The sequence below is a fragment of the Lagenorhynchus albirostris genome, chromosome 8 (assembly GCF_949774975.1).
Source record: "Lagenorhynchus albirostris chromosome 8, mLagAlb1.1, whole genome shotgun sequence".
NCBI classification, from domain to species: domain Eukaryota; kingdom Metazoa; phylum Chordata; class Mammalia; order Artiodactyla; family Delphinidae; genus Lagenorhynchus; species Lagenorhynchus albirostris.
The window spans coordinates 105,100,983-105,118,222 of NC_083102.1; the positions used below are offsets into that span (position 1 = coordinate 105,100,983).

The 17,240-nt window shown below is 46.9% G+C and overlaps 1 protein-coding gene across 1 annotated transcript in view; it reads right to left on the minus strand.

Moving 5' to 3' along the window:
* Positions 1-17,240, minus strand: part of ABCA13 (ATP binding cassette subfamily A member 13) — a 135,012-nt gene that overhangs the window by 5,673 nt on the left and 112,099 nt on the right.

A 17,240-nucleotide genomic window follows, 5' to 3' on the forward strand; every position in this document is an offset into this window, starting at 1 on the left:
AAACATTTTTAATCTACAGGACAGTACACTAGTATAGTACAAGAGCTGGCTTTTCTTAGCAGTACCAGCTACATCACTGCTGCTTTTACGCTTGCTTCCAGGGCTTGAAATAAAGGTACTGTACTACTGTACTCTACACAGTCCTGTACAGTAAAGTACACAAAAGCACAACCACTTGTAGAGGATGCATGCACGTGACAATGTATGCCAGACACATGAACTAACTTATGTGATTGGACATGTGAACGCACGTTCGCATCTTTGAAAGTTCGCAACCTGAAGGTTGGTATATAGGGGAATTACTGTATATTAGATTAGATTAGATTAGCATTAGATTAGATCATATGATATCATATCATATCATATCATATCACATATTTATAATAATACTGTGAGCCCCAAAGAGGTCTGGGCTTCTCACCATGACTCAGCTTATCACTAGCAGAGACGGGACTACCCAGGCCTTCTGACTCAAAACCACGTCTCTCCAGGGCCAGGGACTTTATTACTTCCACTTCAGTTAAGTCTGTTTCAGAAACCTTTCTAACCACTGCAGATGCAAATCCGAACGGTCCTGAGAAGTATGAAGGGAAGACATTAACATAAAGAGAGCCTCTCACTACTGGGCATATACCCTGAGAAAACCATAATTCAAAAAGAGTCATGTACCACAATGGTCATTGCAGCTCTATTTACAATAGCCAGGACATGGAAGCAACCTAAGTGTCCATCGACAGATGAATGGATAAAGAAGATGTGGCACATATATACAATGGAATATTATTCAGCCATAAAAAGAAACGAAATTGGGTTATTTGTAGTGAGGTGGATGGACCTAGAGTCTGTCCTACAGAGTGAAGTAAGTCAGAAAGAGAAAAACAAATACCGTATGCTAACACATATATATGGAATCTAAGAAAGAAAAGGTCATGAAGAACCTAGGGGCAAGACGGGAATAAAGACACAGACCTACTAGAGAATGGACTTGAGGATATGGAGAGGGGGAAGTATTAGCTGTGACAAAGTGAGAGAGTGGTGTGGACATATATACACTACCAGATGTAAAATAGATAGCTAGTGGGAAGCAGCCGCATAGCACAGGGAGATCAGCTCGGTGCTTTGTGACCACCTAGAGGGGTGGGATAGGGAGGGTGGGAGGGAGGGAGATGCAAGAGGGAGGAGATATGGGGATATATGTTTATGTATAACTGATTCACTTTGTTATAAAGCAGAAACTAACACACCATTGTAAAGCAATTATACTCCAATAAAGATATTGAGGGAAAAAAAAGAGAGCCTCTGACAGCTAACGAATGAAAAGCAGCCTTTGGCAGCTCGCACCAGCATTCCTCCCAGGGAAGAAAGGGACTTTGGAAAGAGCCTCTGTGAACTTCTGAGTTTAAAGGCAAGATCTCGGGGGGCAGGTGACACGGCCTCACAGTGAAGAGAAGGTTGATCCATGTTCACACACCTCTGAGCATGAAGATTCCTCTCTACAGCCAGGGTGCCAGGTTCTTAAATGACCCCACCAGCCGCAGATCCAGAATTCAGAGCACAGGTCAAAGCTGCCATGAGCAAAGGCCAGCAGAACTGTCTCAGAACTTGGAGGCCACGCAGCCTTCACAGAAAGACTGGACATCTTCCCTCTGAAGTCAAACCCCTAAGGCAACTATTACATAAAGAGAAGAGATAAACAACAAGGTCCTACAATAGAGCACAGGGAACTCTATTCAGTATCCTGGGATAATCCATAATGGAAAAGAATATGAAAAGAAAGGATATATATATACATGTATAAATGAGTCACTTTGCTGTACAGCAGAAACTAACACAACATGGTAAATCAACTAAACTCCAATAACATATAAGAAAATCAATAAAGTCAAACTCTTGGGCTCAGCCCACCAGGCTCTCCATGACCTGAAGCATGCCCTCACCTTCGGCTTTTCATTCTGCTCATACCTGATCCCTTTTCTCCATTTATTCAACATGTTGATTTGGTGCTCCATGTGCAAGGTCCTATGCTGAGTGTGGAGGCCTTGGCCTCCAAAGGTTCCCTTGGGCTCTCAGGGTCAGGATGCCCTTCTCCTGTGCATCCCCATGTGTGGAGCATCCTCCTATTTGATCAGCTGCTACAGCAAAGCTGCTCGAAGGCAGGGCCCATCAGCTCTCCTGCCTGGTGTCCAGGTACTGTTTGATGAATCAGTGTGTGGATTAAATTTTTTGTTAAAATTTCTCTCCTAAATGAAAAGCAAAATGGGCTGAATATTTCTATAGGTGTTCTTTTCTTTGGGGGAGAATTGAAAAGGACCATTTTTAAAGCATGAGGCAATAGTCAGGTCAGCAGGATGGTAAAGTAAGCACCCACTCCTGCAGCACTAGACCCCTGTCACCTGCCCAGCCAGCACCATGGACCACGTTGTTTTCAGGGTGCTGAGATTTCAGCTTAAGATCAGGGCCCTCATCCAGCTTCCTGCATTTTTTTCACGATCTCTCAACATTTTTCTTCATTTCAGAAATGCCTTAGAATCTAGATAGATAAAAGATACATTTTAAGGCTGGTAGTAGTACATGTGATTTTCTATATTTCTCAATCCTGATAAGTAGACATTTCTTTTCTTATTCTTTTCATTTTTAAAGAGAAACTTGAGATATAAGTTTAACTACTACCCATAAAGTTGAAACCCTGACACCATGATTTCTACTCTGAGTAACAGAAGATAACTTTCACTCAGAATGTGGAAGGGGGAGTCAACAGAGGTCTTTATTGTTGAAATAAATTATTTATGTGATTTTCTGATCAATAGAAGCATAAAAATGCTTCTAAATGTGTAATAATCCTCCTGCATAAAAGTAAGGGCCAAGGGCTTCCCTGGTGGCTCAGTGGTTGAGAGTCCGCCTGCCGATGCAGGTGACACAGGTTCGTGCCCCAGTCCGGGAAGATCCCACATGCCACGGAGCAGTTGGGCCCGTGAGCCATGGCCGCTGAGTCTGCGCGTCCAGAGCCTGTGCGCCGCAATGGTAGAGGCCACAACAGTGAGAGGCCCGCGTAACACACACACACAAAAAAAGTAGGGGCCAATAGGAAACTACAAAAATTATTTCACTGAGCAGGTTGGTTCAGTTTAGTAGAAAACCACATAAGCCATCTGAAAACAAATAGAAAACAAATGTCCTATCATTGGGTGGGATTCCAGGCACAGCCCCACTGAATCTCAGTAGGAAACGCAGGCCCTAACTTGGAAATGTTACAGAGTGGCACGTTTTCCTAAAGCAAACACGATCAGAAACCTGATCGTGAAAGAGAATGGCATTTCTGTGGTGTAGGTATCTGTGCATCCTGGGTGACGTCAGTACAAGAAGGGAAGAGTCTTTGGGAAAAGGAGACATTTTGAGCAGCTGGATGGATGTCCTGTCACATCAGGCTCCATAACATGGCAAACCCTGGGGGTCTGCCTGCTGACAGACTCAGCCGCCACACTGTGCTCACACCACCGTCCCCACAGAGGTGGTGGGAACTAAGGTAGTCATTCTCACCTTGATTTTTCTCTCTGAGCCTTTCAACGTAATTAGGCAAATGCCCCATGGAATAAAGGCCAGGGCAATTTTCCTCCCAGCTGGGTGAGTGCTGCCTGGAGAGACGGCCCAATCACTCACAGGTGAGACCTCAGGAGGGAAACAGCATCATTAAGATGGGGAACCTCAGAGCCTGCACTCCGCTCAGCTGCCCTGTGGGCAGTGATCGCGGCTTCGTAAAGCCTTTCCAGGCAGGGCGAGGGCTCAGCTCCCTGCCCACAAGCAAATGCACTTGATTCTGACTGGCCGTGGTCTGGAGGTGTGGAGGGGGCATAGAAGGGATGATCCTCTCGGAAGATGTAATTAAAGCTCTTCTGAATTTCGTTTCCCAGATAATCTCTGTGGATTCCAGTCAGATCCCATGTAATACAGGCTTTAAAACAATAATGGAATAATGAGGAAAATGAATGATTTTCTTAGCAGAGAGAAATTAAGAGGCAGCCTCCCTCCCTTTGCTGAGAAAATGCTTCAAGAAGCCAGACCCAGGGCGAAAGTCTCTGGGGCCTCAACGTGGCTGAAACATTCCTGCTGGACAGCAGGGTGGGTACATACTGACCACCAGAGGAGTCTGGCCAGCGAGCAACAGAGGGTGCGGGATGGGACCGGGTGGACAGGAAGCTCTGTGCTGCGCTGTGCCCGCCTCCCCCTCAGCTCCACGTTCAACACCAGGAAGAAGACTAAGTTCACAGAACACTGGAGCCTGATGTGTTTGGGGGGCGAATAATGAGATGGGCACGCAGCTGAGCTGACGTGATCCCAGGCCCAGCAGCAAGCACATGGGGTGGGGGGCCCATAGGTGCACAGAGACAGCGGGGCGTGTGACAAGGTGATGATGCACCAGGAGCTCACAGGGCCCCTCGGACAGGGGACTCTGAACCTCACTGCCATGAATTCAGGCAGGTATTCCCATTTCCCATGTGCAGAGAAGACCCTAATGATATATGGGTTGTGAAAACAAGTCATCAAGACAGTAAATATTTTCTCAGTATTACCCTGGATTCCTCCAAGCATGAATTAAAAACTAGACGATCCATATCAAAGAAAATGTTAATTGGGATCATAAATTCTTCTAAAAAATAGAAGAGGAGGAACACTTCCCCACTGATTTTGTGAGGCCAGTATTACCAGGATACCAAATCAGGTAAAAGTATCAAAAGAGAAAAACAAACTAGAGACCAATATCTGTTATGAACATGGACACAAAAATGCTCAACAAAATACTAACAAACTGAACATAAAAAACAATTACATACCATTACCAAGTGTGATTTATCCTAGGAATGCAAGGTTGGTTTAACATCTGAAAATCAGCTAATGTAATACAATATGATCATCTCAATAGATGCAGAGAAAACATTTGGCAAAAGCCAACACTTTTTTATGATTAAAAACACTCAACAATGCAAGAATAAAAAGGAAGTTTCTACCTAGAGTTATTTTGTAAGAAAAATAAATAAAAGGCATCCATATTGAAAAGGAAGAAGTAAAATTACATTTATAAATGGCATGAGCGGTTTATAATATATGTAACATATTATATGTAATATATGTAATATAGAAATGCCTAAGGAATCCACTAAATACTGAAGGAACTCATAAATGTGTCCAGCAAGGTTGCAAGATACAAGAGCAATGCATAAAAATGAACTGTACTTCTACACACTTGCAACGAACACTTAGAAAATGAAAATTTTTTAAAATTCCATTTATAATAGCATCAAAATAAATAAAACACTTAAGATTAAATTTAACAAAATAAATGCAGATTTTATAACTAGAAAACATTGTTAAAAGAAATTAAAGAAGATTTAAATAAGCAGAAAAGCACACCACGTTCATGACTCAGAGGACTTAACATTGTTAAGACGGCAATATTCCTCAAATTGGTCTAGAGATTCAACATAATGTCTGTAAGACTCCGTGTTGAATTCTCTATGGAAATTACAAGCTGATTCTAAAATTCATATGGAATTGCAGTGGACCTAGGCTAGCTAAAACAATCTTACAAAAGAGGAAAAAGCTCAAGGACTAACACTAATTTCAAAACTTACTTGAAAGCAGTGATCAAGGCAGAGTTGTAGCATCAGGATAGATACATGGGTCAATGAAACAGAATTCGGTCCAGAAATAAGCCTGTGGGCCTGTGGCCAACTGATTTCTGACAAGGTGGCCTGGACCATTCAATGGAAGAATCATCTTTTCATCAAATAGCTCTGAGAGAGCTGGATGCACATGCAATGCCCACAGTTGATACCAAAGCTTATGCAAAATGGATCAAATATCTAAATGTAAGTGTTAAAATGATGAAACTCTTAGAATCATGCATAGTGGAAAGTCTTCATTGTCTCTGATTTCACAATGGATTCTCAGATATGACACAAAAAACATGAAAAACAAAAGAAACAATAGATAAGTTGGACCTTTTCAAAATTAAAAACAACTGTGCTTCTAAGGATGTTATCAAAGTGAAAAGGCAAACCATGTATCAAGAGACAATATCTGCAAATCATCTATCTGAAAAGGGACTTGTACCCAGAGTATGCAACCCTTTCAAATACATAATAAAAAGACAACCTAATTTCTTTTAAATGGGCAAAAGATATGAACAGACATTTCTCCACAGAAGACATTCAAATGGGCAACAAGCACATGGACATATGTTCAACATCATTAGTCATCAGAGAAATGCAACTCAAAATCACAGCGAGATACTACTTAACATTCATTGGGATGGCTGGAATGAAAAGTCAGGTAATTAAAGTAACGGTAAGGATGTAGAGAAAATGGAACCTTCATTCACTGTTGATAGGAATGTAAAATGGTGCAGCCTATTTGGAAAACAGTCTGACAGTTCCTTCAATGGTTAAGCACAGAGTTACTATATGACCCAAAATTTTCACTCCAAGATATATGCCCGAAGAAATAAAAAGATATATCCACACGAAAACTCATACCTGATTGTTTATGGCAACAGAATGCCTAATAGCCAAAAGGTGGAAACAGTCCAACTGACAATCCATTGTCCATTGACAGTGGATAAACAAAGTGTTGTATATTATTTGGCCATAAAAAGAAATGAAGTACTGATAACACGGATGAACTTTCAAGTATTATGCTAAGTGAAAGCCGCCAGTCAGAAAAGACCACACACTATGTAATTCCATTAATATGTTAATAATAGACAGAAAACAGACTAGTGAGGGCTTAGAACTGGAATGAATAGAAGGGGGATAGCTAAAGGGATAGGGTTTCTTTTTGAGATGATGAAAATGTTCTAAAATTGGCTGTGGAGATGACTGCACATAATTGTGAATACACTGAATGATACACTTTAAATGGGAGAGTTACAGGACATGTGAAGTATATCTCAATTCATCTGTTAAAAAGCAAAGAAAGAGGGTGGCTACTGTTTAAAAAAAAATTAGTGACAAATGTTTGGGATTGTAGTAGTTTGTACACATGGCCCCAACTCTCTGCACCCTCCCATGCCCACACCCTTCACCACATAGCCTTGCTGTGTTCTTGCCCTAAGAGGTTCTTGCCCTACTTTTCTACTCTTTTTCTTTAGCCACATGACTTGGTTTGGCAGGTGTGATGTGACCTCAGGCTTGAATCGTACTTGTGCAGTTTGGCCATTCCGTTTTGTAGCCCCACTGCTCGGAGGCTTATCCCGGGAGAAGGATGAGAGACAGTTGGGACAGAGCTGCCAACCTGCAGCTTCAGGAGGACGAATGATGACCGTATAAGCCACTGCATCTTATAAACTTCATTTTGCTGCTCTATGTAACAAAATCTAACTCAGGGAAAAGTTTTTTTTTTTTAATGCTTTTTATAAAACAGAACTCAAAATCAAATTTGTAAAATGCTTCTCAACTATGAAACCATGAAATGTTACAAGTTCGTGCATTTTTTTCTGAGTGAACACACACCCCTAAATTTTAAGCTAACTGAACCCATAGTAAATAAACTTCCCGAACTCCAATCTTGAATTATTTGAAAACGGAAAGATCGTTCTGACCTAAGAGAAATCCATTTCCTTGGCTAGCTGGGTCTTCTCGTGCTGAGACCGTGTTGAGAATCAGAATTCACCATCCCGTGGTGCACGCTGAGCTTTGGAGGCATGTTTTCGCTGTCTGCATTGCACATTAGTTCTTGGCAGGCCGGGGCGCATCAGGGCTGAGTCTGGCTACCCCGCAGGGAAGTGACAGGAAGATACTGCCAAGGCTGTGGCAGCAATTAGGCCTGAATCACGCACCTGATGGTTCCTGTTAATGGGGACACTGAGTAAGACAGAGCCTGTTGCTAAAAGCAGCCAACGGAGGATGAATAACACAGAAGCTTCTGAGAGAAAAGCAGGTTTCACCCCGTCCAGAGATCAGTGGGATCGGAATGGAAGTCTTTATCAAAGGGGTTGATTGCTCTTATTAGTAGTTGTTCATTAAGCTGGACAGACCCCAAATGCTCCACAGCCTCCTCTGATTCCTCTTTCTAAGGCCAGTCGGAGAACCTGGAAGAAGATAGCGTTTAGTAAAGACCCCCCGTGCACTCTGGACTTTACATTCATTCACTCATTTATTTATTTGCTCAACAAATACCCTGAGCACTTGTCATGTATTGGGCACTGTCCCAAATGTCAGACATACAGTAATAAACAGAAACAAAGGGCTACCCTCAGGAGGTTTATATTCCATTGGGAAGAAGTTGAAAATAATCAGGTAAACACACCGATGCTGTGTTTCACATGTCAGAGTACGTCTGTTCAGATTTACAGATGAGTGACAGAAAACCCAAAGCAGCAGGATAGAACAAGCCTATAGTCTGAGGTCAGCCAGTGCAGAGGGGTAAGGCCTTCCTCTGGCCCATTCTGTCCTATTGCTCTGCGCACAGGCCCCCATTGCTGAGGTTGCTTCATCTCTGGCCATCACATTTGCATTCAGGTCAGAAGGAAGGAAGGGAGGGGCAGAAAAAGTGTATGCCCTTTCCTACAAAGTCACATCCTTGAAGTTTCTGGCAACTCTCCTATTATCTCTGTGCCCACACGTAGTTGTTGGTCGTGAGAGCTGGAAAATGCATTCTTATTTCCAGGTGGCCGTGATGCCAGCTAACCTCCAGGGGCTCTTCTGCTGCCATGAGCGGGTGGACTAGATACTGGAGAGCCCTCTGGAGTGGTGACTGTTGAGAGAACTGAGGGAAAAAAACATGCATTCATCTCGGGGAAAAAAGGACATCACGGCCTCAGGTGGGAAAATGACTGGTGTACCCGTCTACTTCTCTTCACAGTATTACAAAATATGTATGGTTGTCCCCATTAAGAGAAAGAAACAGCTTTCAGAAATGTGAAAGAACGTTTACAAGGTCCTAGAGGTGGTGTTACAAGTTTGACTCTAAATCTCAGCTGTCTCATCCAAGGGGGTCGGTCTGTGTTTCAGGAAGAGGGGAGTCTGTTTTCTCAGTAGACGCAACAGAAGAAGGGTCCACTCCCCTGCTGCAGCGCTTTGTCAGTCCATCAGTTTGGGGTCAGGTGAGTGGGGATGACGGCTGTAGTATGAAAGGGATAAGGAACTCAGGAGTCGAGCATTGACTTTGAAAACTGCTTCTTTCAATTGTAACTCTGTGTTCTGAGCCAACCGCCTAAATTCTTTAGGTCCGAGTTTCTTTAGGGTGAAGTGGGTAAATTCATAGCTATCACATTGTAAGGATTAAATGAGATAATGCACAAAAAGCACCTGGCAAATGGCCTGAGTTTGGTAACCTTTCAATAGATGTAAGAGCACGGATGAGGGCCCCGACCTGTCACATCCGTGTTCACAAACAGTGATGCAAAGGTGTGAAGAGCCTGGCTATCCTCTCCCTCTGTCTCCCAAGAGTCAGCCGTCACCACCAGCTTTAGGCTTCTTTCCCTGGCTCCTGCCAGGGCGAAGGGCACAGGGCAGAACACAGAGCAGTTTCTTCCTTATGAAGCCCCCAGGCAGCTCCTGGAGCTCACAGAGACATGTCTCCGCTCCCCCCGACCCCAGCCATCCTGGCGCCCTGATTTCTCCTCGACAGCCCCATCTTCCATCTCCCAGACCCGAGGGTTAGTGACCATGATGGCTCCTCCCTCCCTGACTCCCCAGACCAGCCGGCTGTAAAGCTCTATTCTATTGCTCTGCAAACCCCCCACCAATGCTTTCTTCCCCTCACGCCCTGTCCCCAGCCGACTCCAGTCCATCTTAATTAACCTCCAGCTAAAGAACAAGAATCGCCTTTTAATTGTCATTCCTGCTCCTGTTTCTCGTTCCTTCCCTTTGTTCCCTAACATTTCACCCCAGCATTTAAGTCTTCCTTGGTTTAACCCCAAAGACTGTCTTCAAGCGGATACCCCGCTATTCACCCTGGGCCTGTGTGACAGTCCAGCTCTTGTCAAACTCGATTTGTGCTGTTTACCTCCAGGTCTCTCCCAGCACCAGAAATGCATGCATAGTTGAGTCACCTCCCGTGAATACACTTGGTTGAAATGCCTCCTCTTCCACGAAGCCACCCCACCAATCCATCACTTAAAACACTGGGCTAGTGTTGTCTCCTCCTAACCCCTACTGGGTGCAGCACTTACAGTCTCTTGTATAATTTCTGATTTGTTCTTTAGGGTTCATGCCTTATTCATCTCTCCAGCTCAACACCCTGTGACTACACAGACACCCCAAAACATTTGATGACTATTGCATCACACAGCGTTTTGTTCACCAAATCACCACAGCGTGTTGTGTTTACGTTTTTGTGTATGCATGTCCGTCTGACACCAGACTTACTGACTCGGGGGAACCACACCTGCGTTGGGCTCCTGAGACAGGCCCTCAGCAAATGTGCGTGAATGAACAGGAATCACGATGTGAGTCTGAATCCAGGGAGAAATCTCTCATCACTTCCGTTCCCCATCTTCACTGTGGGTGAGAAGCAGTCTGTTCGTTCTTGAGGGAAAATACAAGAAAATGATAGCACGGTGCCCCCTTTGGTAAAGTGACTGCTCTGGATGACATCACTCATGAGCTGAAAGCCCAAGACCAGAGGCATCCGTCCAAAATGCCCAGCAGGAGAAGAGCATACAGATCAGAAACGCTTAGGGCAACACTGACCATGTTCACGCAATGCGGTGTCATGAAGGCAAACGTGATGACGAATTCCACGGGTCAGCCAGGTGTCCACATGCTGAGGAGAGCTATCTCCTTTCTGAGGAGTAAAAGAAATACACCTGATAAAGAAGCAAATTGCTCCCTCAAAAATAGGGACAAAGGAAGTGAAGAATGATAAATAAATAAATATTTTGTGAGACCCCACTGAGGCATCTCTCAGCTTAGGAACATGTTAAGTGAGTGGGTGTTAGAAACTTAGTGACAATGAGAACACACAGAAACACCGCCAAGAGGAAGATCAACAGGGGAGAGCAATTGGCCCAGATGTGGTTGTAGACCGGGCAGGGTCTGCATCCGTACACATCTGCACAGCCCCAGGATGCACCCCAGCGGGAAGCAGGCTGGGTGTGAGGTGACCGTCCTGGGGGCTCAGGAGTCAGATGGGCCACAGGTGAGTCCCAGCCCCATGATGGCTTCACTCCCTTTACTTGTTACATAGGGATGATCATGAAGATACACGTCGCAGAATAAAGTGGAACCAGAGTGCTTGGGTTCAAATCCAACCTTTCCACTTACTAACCAGTGACCCTGGGAATGACACTCAACCTTTCCAGTCTTATTGTCTGTGCCTGTAAAAAGGGGTCATAACGATGGCTACTGGGTTGGTGGTCATGAGGAATAAGCTACCTGATACGTGTAGAACACTCAGGACTGGTGTCATCTCATGCTAGATAATCTACACACAGTACTTACTCCAGGAGGGAAGAGAACATGTAACCAATGGCTACCAGATAAAGGGTGAGACCTGGGACTCATAGGAGAAGGGCTGTTCCATAGGCTGTGGAAGTGAGAATGGAAAACAGGAGTGACTCCTGGGAAGGGGCCCGATCACCGAGGAGAGGGGGTCTGGGACTGCAGGTTATGGTTGCGCTCTACAAATTTCAGAAAAGACAACTTCCTTAGCCGGGGCAAAAGGGGGAGGGACGAGTTCCCAAATTTCTTGAGCCTGAAGGGGTCACCCAGGGGCACTGGCACCTCTCCTGTTCCGACTGGAAATGGGGAAAGGAAAGCCGCAGACGGCGTCCAGGCCCCAGGGCCACTGAGCACAGGCAGTGGAGGCTGGGGTGGGGGAGGATTAGGGGAGGGCAGGTCCTCCAGGAGGAAGGAAGACGTCATCATGGGGGGATCCGGCCGAGTGCGGAGAAGGACGGAGTGAGAACGCAGCTGAGGAGGGTCTGAGCTCACAGCGGCAAGAGGCCTGCGGTGGAACAGGGCAGGGACCACATCGCACATCACAAGGTTGACGCAGAGGCCGGAGGGCTCAGGGTGGGGGGAGATAGGGGGCGTGGAAGGGGAGAAATTGCCACTCTCCCCAGAGAGACCGCGCCTCGGAAATTCCCTACTCTAGACCCTGTCTGTCCTTCTGGCCAACCAGTTTCCACTTTTAGACAAATCGGGATGGGACGCCGTCTGAAGCTGGGATGAGCAGGACGCAGCCCCGAGCCAGAGCCAGGAAAAGTCCCTGAGTAACTCCCGGGAACTGAAATCTAGCATTGGCTTCTTTCCTGAAATGATAAAGTATGACTCCATGATTATCAAACTTGAACTTGGCTGGTTCTTTGTTTATGAACACAAAGAACATTTAAAAATATATTAGAATGCCAACTCTACGGTTAAACACAGTGTTTAATTATTTACAGCTGTCACTTAAGACACCTTAAGAAGTTAAAAGAAGACAGTCTTGAAGTTGAGGGAAAAAAAAAAATAGGACGGCCAGTTAGGAAAGGAGTGAATTTAGAGCCTGGCAACATTAGCCCTCCTGGGGGATCAAAGCCTAAACACTTCAGGACCCTGTGCATCCTCTTTGGAATAGTTCTCCTGGGTTCCCTGGGCCCAGGGGTCCAGGGCCAGCTGCTGCTGACCCCAGGCTCCATCCCTGAGACAGTAAGGATGCCTGAGCACAGAGCCATCCTGGGGCGGACAGAGGACAGAGGCTGTGCTCTCCAGGAGTGTAGGGTCTAATTGGAACCAGGCAGGATTGGCACAGACAGACCTCCTGGCAGGGAGGATGCAGTTACCTGCCAAAGAAGAGGACAGGTTGTCGCCGTGAGGAGAAAACAAGGAAGGGAAGTGTGGAGCCTTAGAGAGGCCATGGGTCCCCCCACAAGGAAGGAGGACGGTGCTGGCAGCTTGGCGGGGACGCAGTCACGGCTGGGAGGTGTCTGAGAGAGGCTGCAAGTGCGGGACAACGAGGCAAGGGAGAGATATTCAGAGGAGGTGGGGGGCATCCTCGTGACCCCAACCTGTCAACTTCCCAGTGCCCTCCAGGCCCGCGGGCTCCTGGGTGTCATTTCTTACATCTGAGCTGGGACCAGACTGAGGTTGGAAGGAGAGGAAGATGCTTTTCTCACTCAGACCCTGAAACTTCTGCAAAATGAGGTCACCCAGGGCCCAGGGGATTGGCTTGTGGGATGAAATGCCCCAGGTGTGGAGCTGGCCCCTCTTCAGGCCTGTTCCCAGTTCCTCCCATTCACTGTCCCTCCCCTGCCAGCCCGGAGAGCCGAGCAAGAATTCAGTGCCCTCCTAACCAGATTTACTCAGAGACTTCCCTACATCCTCCAACCAAACCTCCCTGCCGCCAGATGCCACGGTTGGTACTTCTCCTGTGATGCATACCTATTAGGCCTGTGACACCACAGGTGAAGTGAGCCTCGCTCCCCGGGTGACGGGCACCCAATGGGAGAGACTCCATAGGACCAACTGATCCCTCCTCACTGGGCTCACGCATGGCCCCTCCTCTCAGGAGCTCTGAGGAACTCTTCGGTCCAATCATCTCCTGATAGGGTGGCCTTACACACCTCACATTTCCTACAAATGCAGTTAATGGAGCCCGGAGGGCGGGGGCAGTCTGGGTGGGCAGCAGGATGCTGGGCTGTGATGCTCAGAAAGGAGTAGGGGAAGGGACTCGCATCCTTTGGAGGAGCATTCTCTGATGGGGGAGGATGAGTGGGTTGCCCTTTGGGCCCAGGAAAGGAATTCAAACGAGCAAAGGTGGAAGGAAAAGAATCAGGGCACTGAGAGTCGAGAGTGGATGAAAAGCACCCAGGAAGAGGGAGTGCAGCCCGGGATGGCCTGGACCTGGTCTCGCCTGCAGGCTGGGGGTGACGTGGCGGCTCTGAGGTCTGGGAGGCACCTGTCTCCCCTGCACCATCTCCGGGGCTGTGCCGGCCCAGCGGATGGGGCAGGGAGGGCAGGGCCTGTGCTCTCCTTCTGTGTCTCTTTTTCTCTCTCCTACACCCGCCCACATGCTCTTCCTCCCTTCCTACTTCTGTGGCTCTTGGTTTTACCCATCCCTGCATCCGTTTCCCCACCCGCCCCACCTGGAAGATGGATTCTGTGCCCAGTTGAAACGGAGCAGGACTCTACGGTCCTTTCCCACCGTGTCCTCCACCTGCCTTTTGTCTGGGGAAAAACTTTAACCAAAGAGTAAGTTTAATCAGAGAAGTGAGAAAATGCAGAAACCAAGGAAAACAGTCCAACAAGACTAAACAATAAGTTTAGTCATTAGGCAAAATCAAGGACCTTTAGTTGCTCCTCAAGGGCTACAGATAATATGCTGAGCCATGTCCTGTGAGCTGTCTTGTAGATACTGAAACCCCCAGCAGATGGAAGAAGTGAACTACATGATGACCAGACTGTAGCCATGACATGAGCCGCCACAATTCCGAGAACTGGCCTCAACGAAATGGGAACAAACCAACCCTGGAACTGAAGACTAACTGTCCTTAAAACGATCAGGATGACGCTGATCAGACCACCAATGACCAATTTCAAGGTGACTGTCAGAGCTGACTGCTGTTTCTGCACATAGCCCCCTCCCTCTGTCTATAAAAGCTCTTGCTCACTGGTTGTCACTGGCGGGGAGTCAGCCTTTGGACAGGAGCCTGCCCTCCCCCTCCCCAGGATGCTGGCCTCTGAAATAAAGCAAACCTTCCTTTCCACCAACCTTGCCTCCTTGCTGGCTTTTGAGCGGCAAGCAGGCAGACCCCACTCTGGGTTACACAGTGAGCTGTTATTCCAGCGGGGCCCCTGGCTGCCAGCAGCATTGCGTTTTCTGGGGTTTTCCTGAGGGTTTCTAGTGGCTGATGATGGGTCCAGACCAGCACTGGGATTCGGAAGCTGAACAGGGGCTAAACCTTCACTACCTCCTGGCTCCCCACTCCTCTGTCTCTCTCTGTGGGCTCTCCTGCACCTGCCCTCGTGGTTAGGGGGTTCCCAAGGACACACCCCAGCATCGCCCCTCTACAGGGTTTCTGCAGCTCCCGCCCTCAGCTCCCGCTTCAGACCATGTCTCCTGACCCAGGCAGGACCCAGCCCAGCCACCTCCATGTCTCCACAGGGAAACCCCTTACTCAGGTCTGAGCCCAACCTCAGGTCCATCCCTCAAACATCGCTTCATCCTGAGTTCTCTCCTCAGAGACCCCCCACCCCCGCTCTCTCTTCTTCATTCTCTCCTCACTCTTTTCACATTCCCTCTGTCCCCAAATCACAAGATCACCCTGGACTCTCCTCCTCGGCTGCTGCCTTTGCTGACATGCTCAGCGTCACACTGTCTGGACTCGGGGCTCAGGAACATTCATTTCCACGGCTTCATCCTGGCTCTCATCGTCTCTCACAAAACCCATCACAGAAGCTCTCTCTGACCCTCCTATATCCTGACTCCCTCTGGGGGCACAGCGGGATGGGTCACTCGGGCCAAACTGCCTGTGGCAGTAACAGCAGCAGGCACCCCAGCATGACCAGAGCAGGGCCCTCTTCTAGGTTCTCTCACATGTGTGTGGTCCTCACGACAACCATCCCACAGCTGGGGATACTGAGACCCAGACACCCTGTGACAGGCTCCATCCAGGGGCAGCCAGACCAGGCCTTCATCCGCCAGGGGTCCCCCTGCAGGAACCCAGCAGGGCCTCCACAAAATGGTCCAAATCGTACCTCTGGACTCATCACCCAAGGTCACAGCAGACACCGGGCAAGAAACCTCCTTCTGCCCCGGTAACAAGCCTGCTCACGTAGTCAGGGCAACACGGCTGGAAGCCAGGAAGCTGGTCCCCTGTCTGCTTCACCACCCTCAGGGCAAGCGAGTGCAGGGACTGCGGGCCTCAGGGATGTTCGGGGATGCTGGCAGAAGGGCAGGGACCGGGTGGAGGGAGGAGCTTCTTGCAGCCCCCCACACCCCAGGGATGGAAGTGGGCACCACGTTGATGACCCCCAGGTTTAGGAGTCCAGCGTTCCATAAAAATGATCAATCCCGTGTTCTCCATCTCAATATTATGGAAAGACATGTAGTCAGTTTGTCACAGGAAAATACCAACTTTACAAACTATTTTTAAATGTATTAAGTTCAAGGTTCCAGTGACTAACCCACAAGCCATCTGTTAACAGAATTCTATGGTACACATTGCTATGTTCAAATTGGATAACCAGCAGGGACCTACTGCAGAGCACAGGGAGCTCTGCTCAATGTTATGTAACAACCTCGGTGGGAAAAGAATTTGAAAAGGAATGGATACATGTATATGCATAACTGAAAAAAAAATGTTTCCTAGGGGGAGAAAAAGAATTCTACGGTTCCTACTTACTAACGATCCATCCTCACCCCTATTACACATGATCAGACCTAAAACTCAGAGGCAGACGAGAGCGATGAGCACACAGACCAGAGCAGCAAGAGGAGGCACCTCCCCACAGCCTCCCCTCCCCCGCCCCTTCCAGAGACGTCGGCAAACCTCTTGAAAGGCAAGTCGCTAAACTCAGACATACATCACCTGACGATCAGGCAAGGGCTATAAAACTTTATGTGAGCATTCATAAAGGCGAGGGAGCGTGAAATATTATTTTCCTTTTGATGACCCTCATTAAAGGTGAGCAGAGCACATGTTGAGAACAGTTTCCAGCGGGTTTATCTGATGAAGGATTGACATGAAGCGACAGTGAGCATGACCAACCAGCAGCGCCCGGCTCTCAGCTGCTGGAAAATTGTCGTCCACTCCCCAACGCGGCATCTCCATCCAAACGTTCATGGTATTTTCTCCATAAAATAAAAATATTTCAACCTAATATATATATATGAATTTAACAAATCTCTACTTGGGAATTCTTACTTTAAAAACATTGAATAACTGAAAATGAAAAGAGATGTATCAACATATATGAATAAATTACATCAAAAGGAACAGATTAAACAACAAATTTAAAAGAAATTAGAGGCATACCTTGGAGATACTGCAGGTTCCATTCCAGACCACCACAATACAACAGATATCGCAATTAAGGGAGTGACACAATATTTTTGGTTTCCTGGTGCATATTAAGTTATGTTTATACTATACTGTCTTCTAATAAGTGTGCAATAACATTATGTCTAAAAAATGTACATAGCTTAATTTAAAACAATACTTTGTTACTAAAAAATGCAAACTGTCATCTGAGCCTTCAGTGAGTCATAATCTTTTTGCTGGTGGAGGGTTTGAAATATTGCAAGAATTACCAAAATGT